Source organism: Apis dorsata, unplaced genomic scaffold (assembly GCF_000469605.1).
Source record: "Apis dorsata unplaced genomic scaffold, Apis dorsata 1.3 scaffold_655, whole genome shotgun sequence".
NCBI classification, from domain to species: Eukaryota; Metazoa; Arthropoda; class Insecta; order Hymenoptera; family Apidae; genus Apis; species Apis dorsata.
In genome coordinates, this window is record NW_006263844.1 from 238,594 (window position 1) to 246,504 (window position 7,911).

The window sequence follows — 7,911 nt, forward strand, 5'->3', positions numbered from 1 at the left end:
TTATTCGTAAAATTAAGTCGAAAGGAGAGGATATTATTGTCAGCGTTTTCGTGATATCTTGAAATTATTCTTCTTGGTTACGCGAATCTGCAGGAAACTGGTTGGATAAACATAAGATGTTACCGTTGATTAAGCAGCACGTTGTTTTGATTAATTGGCTTTATGTTCGAATATAGCTGATCTGTACAAGTATGCAGGACATAAACTAGGATCACCGAGCTGATAAATTGTAAGATACATCTGGTAATACTCGTTTCGAATGGTGTGTATCCGTGCAATAAACGTGTGACAGCTTCGTAACTCTCCAGCGGAATCAATGTGCCAAGGTTTGAAAGTTATTACAGTTAGTCTTTAAACAAATCTAAAAGATCGATGAAGAAGATAAATACGATTGTTTCTCTCGTAAAATATTTCCTTTTTTTTTTCTTTTCAAATTTTCCTTTTTCCTTTTTATCATTAAGATTTTCAATACCAAATTCTGATTCGTTTATTTATTACTCCCCTTGGCACGTTTAGAAAATAATTGCCAAGTATTATATAGCAAGTATTATTATAGCAAGCGTTGTAATTGTAGGAGCAACTATTGGACGAGACCAAGAATTAACCTCCACGGACGTTGTCCCTGCAGTTTAATTGCAAGTATGGTTAGGTTATTACGTCTTAAAGTCCTGAACAGCATTGTCCGTGTCCTGAGTCTACTTGTAAGTAATTTATTTATTGTAAACTATTGTTCACTGGTGGAATGAATGCGAATTTGATTGGTTAACTTGAAAGGAAAAAAGAAAATTCTTATTTTCACAAATTAAAAAATAATCTGTATTTAATTTTCGATGCAGATGTGAATTCAAAATATTTTCTAACATATCGATATAATATAAAAATTTTTTTATTTCTCATTAATATGCGTAAGCTAATTACGATTTATAACGATAGTTTAATTTATAAATGTAATTTCATATTCGAGTATACAAACAAGCTAGACATACTATAGTTTCAAAAATATTTCAATTTTGAATGATTATTTTAATGTATAACTTCATGAAAATGAAATAATTTTTGATTTTGAATATTCAAACTATAGCTTATCTACTGCTATGTAGCGTGTAGTGTCAGGACTGTCAACGAAGCGTCTGAAATGGAGATAGGCGGTCCTAACGAAGAACCCCTCTTGCCTCTGTGCCGTCCTACCGTACTTCTTTCCACCAGTAAACAGAAGTTTTACAAAGTTGCGTTCGAGAGAAGCGAGCCTATAAGAACGTTCGATTTGCACCGTGAATTCATTCCGTTCGTTACTGGAATCGTTATTTTTTGCCAAACGCTTGTTATTTGTTTGCACGACTTTGACAAGGTGAAAGAGCTCATTTTAAAAACATCGCCCAACATTAACCCAAAGTAGAAAGTAATAACATAATAATTAAAAATTTCGTATAAAGTTAGTTTAAGTAATTACTCGAGTAACATTTATTTGCTTTTTATTTGACACTACAATTATTTACAATTTTATTATTATTAAGTTTCGAACAATTATCGAAGCAAGTTTATTAACTTCAAGAAAATAATAATACGATTCTCGCTTTACCTTAAATCGTTAAATATTGATATTTCCCTTCCCTCCTTCTTTTAACCAGGAAAAAAATATTCTGCAATTAACAAGAAGAATTTTTCTGAATTTATACAAGCAGAGGAAAATTTCTTTAAAACAGGAAACTGTATAAATTAAGGTACACACATCTCTTGATTTACTTCGATTTCGAGTAAACACAAGCCTGTAAAGTTTTGCATCGATATTAATGGAATAAAAGTAAAGTGGAATCGAGAGAAAGAGTCGATTTTACGAAATTAATCGATAAACCTACCCATAAGAGCGACTGTGATAGTCCGTTGACCCGCGGTGAACCACAATACTAGCCAGCTGACTAACCTTCCACCAAGCCAATATTAATTTCATTAATTATGCACCACCGTGTTACGATATTAGCGCTGGCCATTTCGCTTTCGAGCATAATTTCCTCGAGAACCGACGGTAATTATCGCGAGAACCCTTCGGTGAGAGGGCGACAAAGTTCGTTCGTTCGTGGTCGTTGATGCTGGATTCGAAAATAAATGTGGATTTTATCGAGCGTTGTTGTCAATTTTATAGATTGCAAAAAATAGAAGAAAATCGTTAAAATTTTCGCGCTATTAATTATTAATCGATAAAAAATCGAGAAACAAAGTTAAAAACGATAATCCTGGATATATATAATTTATTTTTCGAAAATGAAGAAAAATAATCGCACGAAAGTTAAATATTTCGCAAGAAAAATAAATAAATGTTTGAAAGATTTCCAGTTTCGCGAATTTAAAAATTTCCATTTCCATCTTCGCGTAAATCCATGGATCGCCAAGAAGAATATTATCCATGAAAGGAAAGGACTTGTTTTAAAATGCATGGCTTAAAATTACGAGCCGAGCTTGTTGCCGTGTCAACGTGTAAACTAACTTGTTCACCGTCTATCCACGAATTTAACGTTCAGACTTTCGGACTTGGCTTGGGAAAGCTAAATTTTGGATTAAGCCGTTCGATTAATTTTTAATCTATTCCGTTCTTCCTCCGTCAAACGCAATTTCTCGTATACTATGTATATTTTCAAATAGTTAGTTTTTAGAATTGTTAATTTTTTTCTTAAAAGAAATTAATAGAAATTAAAGGTAGGATGACAGAAATGTTAACCGATATCGACTGTCCGAGAGAAAAACTGTTTTTTCCAACTATTTAAGTCTGTTCGGATAGAATTTATTCCAAAACTTTGCTGCGTTTTACGTTTGCTCGATAAACACATCCCCCTTCTCGGCTACCCGAACTTTATTATTCATACGGAAAAAACATTTTTGCGGAAACAGAAAAAAAAAAAAAACGAATTCATCCAAATAATACGTGGAAAAAATATGTGCAAAAATATTCAGGATATCGTTGGATTAAAAAATAAAATATAAGAATTAATTTCTATATACGTAGAGAGGAAAATAAATTTTTTTTATTTCTATTTTTTCTTAATTGAAGAAAAATTAAAGAAAAAAGAAAAAAACGAGAATTTAATGTTTCCCTCGTCGAGTGGATATTTTTCGTTTAAACCAGAGATTAATATTTCCCCGTATATTCGCATGTCTGACCGATCAAAGAAACCGAAGAAACCGGATTTTAAGATTTTATAAATTAAAATCTCCATCTCACGTTTCGAATATATTTAGGAATTAAATATAAAAAATCTCATTTTCCAATTTTATATCTTTCGCATATAGATAGACAAAATTTAATAGTCTAAGTTAACAATTAAGTTACTTCGATAATTTATTATTCATGGTTAGAAAGATCAACTGTAATAAGTTACGAATAAATGTTCGAATATTTTAATAAATAAATATACAATTTTTTTCGAAATGACGAAGGACTGCGATTTCCTCGATAAATCGTTGGATCATAGCACGGATAAATAAGGGAAATTCGTAGCTGTGCTTCAGTTCATTGCCTATGGATGTGAGTCAAGATTGAAGTACACGCGTTACGAGAGGATAATTCCAACGTTCCATCGGCACGAATGCCTTTGGAACTGTTGGTTATGTCGTTTCCGGTGGAAATGGCAGCAGTATGTACGTACAAGTTACCGAGATACTGTAGTATTACAGCGTTCAATCTAGAGCGCGATCTAGAGAACGATATGCGTCGCTTCGTTTTCGTCCATTGCTTCACTTATCCCAATATCAAATTATTGCGGCGCACAATATCCAAAGAAGATGAAAATTCGTCCCTTATTAGCGATTTCATAATCGAATTGAGAAATGTAATGTAGAATTTAAAAATTCTCGGAGTGCAAATTATAAAGAAATCGAACGATTACCGATTGAACGACATTGCGATTTATTTAATATATATCATTCATTATTTTTGACACTTGTGATGTAATCTTATAATTTCGACGTTAAAAAGATTTTAAGACTTCGTACCTTCTCTTTCGTCACGTCTTTAGTTGTATCCGCGGAAGAAGAAGAATAGAAACTTCTTTCACAAGTTGCCACTTCGCGCGTTCCAACTTTTTGGAGGAAGCCATATTGACCGAGGTCATTTCGCATCGAAGCTTGCGCAGTAAAGTAAACACGCGAGAGATCATGTGCCATCTGCTGGCATCCAAATGAACAAAATTCTATTTCTTCAAAAATAGCAATAATTGTTTTACATAGTATCGCAAACCTTGTCTAGCAATTCGTTACAGGATTAGCAATAGTTCTATATAACCTGTAAATTAATTAGAATTATTTTTATCTTTTTTCTCGTTTAATTTCAAACTTTTTCGCTTCTATCAAAAAATATCATGGCATACCTGTGCTCCGTCGCGCAAGCAGAATAAACGAAAAGGAGAAACACCTTTTGTTCCTTTTTCGAGTTAAAAGCCGATGTGTAGCAGGATGGCGCTAGTGGCGAGTAGTACAACGCGTTAACTAAAATTGTCGTGGACATTAATTATCGGGCATAACGCAGGTGGTCAGAAAACGACATTAAAATTTCGTCGACGTTAATTACATTGGTGTCGGATGAATACGAGCGCATTAATGCACTTGACGTGTAATTTTATCAACGATAGCTACACTCACCTTGCCCTTTTGCCGTGATGTTGCTTAACGAGATTGAATTATTGCAAGGGGCTGTGATTCCAATTAGTCAGTCATATGCGATTCTTTCTTATTGTCCTTTCATCGCAATTTCGAAGCTGAAAAAAAATTGAGAAGAGAATTTATTCTTTTATTTATAATTTACTTATTTTTATCCTAATAATACATGATCGTGGAAAGAAGATAGATTTCAATTTCCTCGTTTTAGGAATAAATTGTCTTCCATTCTCTATTATATACCTGCCTGTTATTGTATTTCCATTTTTTTTTGAAGTTTTCATGTCGCGCCTAATAAAATAGTTTTCAAATATTCGAAATTTCCAACATTGCTTCTCTTATTTTATTTTTCTTCCTTTTTTTTTTTTTTTTCATTTGAATGATCGCGAACACGGTTTGCTCCTTAACGACGTAATTATCCCGAGCATAATTTCCAACGAGCGCAATTACATTTCTATCGGATCGGAGGATCGTCGATTATTATTGGCGAAATAATAACGCAGGTTGTTGATCGGCCTAGCTGAAAATAGTATTGCCATTCTTATTATTTGTTATGTAAATTTATTATTATTTATTATGTAACTTTTGTACATTTTTTAAACATTATGGTGAAAAATCAATATTCGAAATTAAATAAAGCATCACGTATATTATTTTTAAACTATATATAAAAATAGTTTATTTTTACGTTATAATTTTTGTTTATCTGATGTCATAAAAAATAACTTATCGGACAAAATTTTGAACTTTAAATCGATATATCTATTATAATAACTATTCGGTTATAAGTACTCGTATCTTGAATGATAATTGATAGTTTTTGATCAGTTATATGATCATTAATGATAAAGAAAAAGATTATTTCGATGAAGCTTTCGATAGAAGTCATTGTAAATTCTCGGTATTCTTAATACCGAGAAGAGACCGATTATATTTAATAATAATAATGTTACAATTAAAAGTGATTTTCGAACGATTCGGAAACGAAAGAATTAAAAAAAGGCGATCGATCTCGTTCGTGAATATCCGATTACACGAATATTCGAGACTTGTGTACCAGACTTAATATTTTGCGGCAGTTTGGGAAACGAAAGACGAGCGCGTGTTGTCAATCGCGACAGTGATAACGAAAATGGTGGACTAAAAAGCAATTTCATTTTCTTCACCTCCGTTTTTTCCCCAATTAACTTCAATAACAAATTTCCGTCTCATCATGCAACTTTCGAAACTCATTATTCAAAATTGATAGAATCAGAAAAAAAAAAATAAGTTACTGTTGCAAATAGTTAAAAATCCCTTTGCAATCTCGAAGAGAATCGAAGAAAATATTCAATGTAAGTAACATGAATTTCTCGTTACAAAAAATTATTATTTAAGCGTATAAATTGATAAAAATACCTTTGAATCTTCGACTCAAAATTTTACGTAATTTTTTTCTGAAATAAAATAATATCGATGTAATATCCACGAGATTCGAAGTTTTTTTTTCTTCCAAGTTGAATGCTCTCAATATAAAAAAATATATATATATAAATTCAAACGTGCAGAACACGCGAATTTCGTGTCAAAAATCGAACCAAAAATAAAAATCTCGAGGCACGAATGATAAAAAAAAAAATGAGACAACGAATATCATAGAACGAAAATACCGAATCTCTAGCATAATTTTCTTTGTATAATCCATCTTGAAGAGGCGGTTGGAGGAGAGAAAGAGAGAAAAAAAGAAAGAAAGAGAAAGAGATAGTCGCAGAATTGTTTTATCTCCCATTGGCGAGGAGATCTCTCTCTCGAAGAAGACGCCGAAAATGCTCGGTGGATAGAGAGGGAGAAAAAGATTGGTTGAAATCAAAGAAAATGGCCGCCCAGGAAGGCTCGAATAATCAACCTAGCGAACAAACGAACGATCAACCGAACGATCAACCGAATGGAAACACCGACTCTCGCACCGTGGCCACGCCAGATAATTTCGATTGCGCGCCCGATTGTGTCTCGCCCAATGACGAAGATCCAACTCTGATCGTGCGTAGTTAAATTACTCGACTCGTTAATAAACGAATCCTGTAGCCTATGATTATGTAGAATCATAGGCTATGGGATATAATATAAATTTTTTTTTTTTTTTTTTTTTTGGGATATTTTTTTTTTATTTTCCTTTTTTTTTTTTTTTTTTTTTTTTTTTGAAATTTTATATTTTAAATTTGTTTTTTTTTTTTTTTTTTTTTTTTTGAAATTTTATATTTTAAATTTGTTTTTTTTTTTTTTTTTTTTTTTTTGAAATTTTATATTTTAAATTTGTTTTTTTTTTTTTTTTTTTTTTTTTGAAATTTTATATTTTAAATTTGTTTTTTTTTTTTTTTTTTTTTTTTTGAAATTTTATATTTTAAATTTGTTTTTTTTTTTTTTTTTTTTTTTTTGAAATTTTATATTTTAAATTTGTTTTTTTTTTTTTTTTTTTTTTTTTCGAAAGATTTTTTGATGAGAAATCGTTCGAAAAAAGATCGACTCGAGACAGAGTTATTTTTTTCTTTTCTTTTTCAAAAAAAATTTTTTGAACGATATCGAAAAATTGACAAGAAGACGAGGAGAAAGGAAGGAGAAAAAGAAGAAAAAGATATTTTTCGAGATCATCGGTTTGTTGTTTTTTAATTTTTGAATGAAATCATTCGTAAAATGAGAAACACGAGACAGAGTCGTTTTTAAAAAAAAAAAATTCTCAGGACGAAAAATTGAAGAGAAGAAGAAACGGAAGAAGAAAAAAAGATATTTTTCCATGAATCTCGTGTTGAGAACACCGGTTTGTTGCTCGTTCGGAGTTAAAGTATGCACTTCGAAAGTATTTCGATTATGAAACACGAGATGAATTCCATCGACTGCGACGTGCGGGATATTCGGAGGGAGGGGGAGTTCGATGCGCCGATAAATACCGATTTTATCGAGAACAATCCCTCCAATCATCCCTCTTAAATTCTTATCTCCGAAAGTTTCGAAAATTGTGCCGCCGAAATCTTAGCTTTAAACTTTACTACGCACGATGAACGGAATAAAAAGAAAAATAATATCCGAACTTTTATATCTCCCTTTAACGTTTCTCTGTCGGCAAGCAAGAAAACTGCGATGTAAGCGTGGCAGGAAAAGGAAGGAAAATATAATATATGATATTTATATTCGATTTTAAAAGCCGTTTTTATTAATCATTCGCGCATTAAATTTCGAGAGAGAGAGAGAGAGAGAGAGAGAGAGAGAGAGAGAGAGAGAGAGAGAGAGAGA

At 31.9% G+C, this 7,911-nt stretch overlaps 2 protein-coding genes across 2 annotated transcripts in view; both read left to right on the forward strand.

Annotated features, from left to right (window-relative positions):
• The window catches only part of LOC102676526, a 66,135-nt gene that overhangs the window by 13,058 nt on the left and 45,166 nt on the right, over positions 1-7,911 (forward strand). The gene's annotated exons all lie outside the window — the stretch shown is intronic.
• The window catches only part of LOC102676345 (chitin biosynthesis protein CHS5), a 9,015-nt gene continuing 6,672 nt past the window's right edge, over positions 5,569-7,911 (forward strand). Inside the window, exon 1 of the mRNA XM_031513497.1 lies at positions 5,569-5,978. The gene's annotated coding sequence lies outside the window, so the exon portion shown is untranslated. The remainder of the gene's footprint in view (positions 5,979-7,911) is intronic.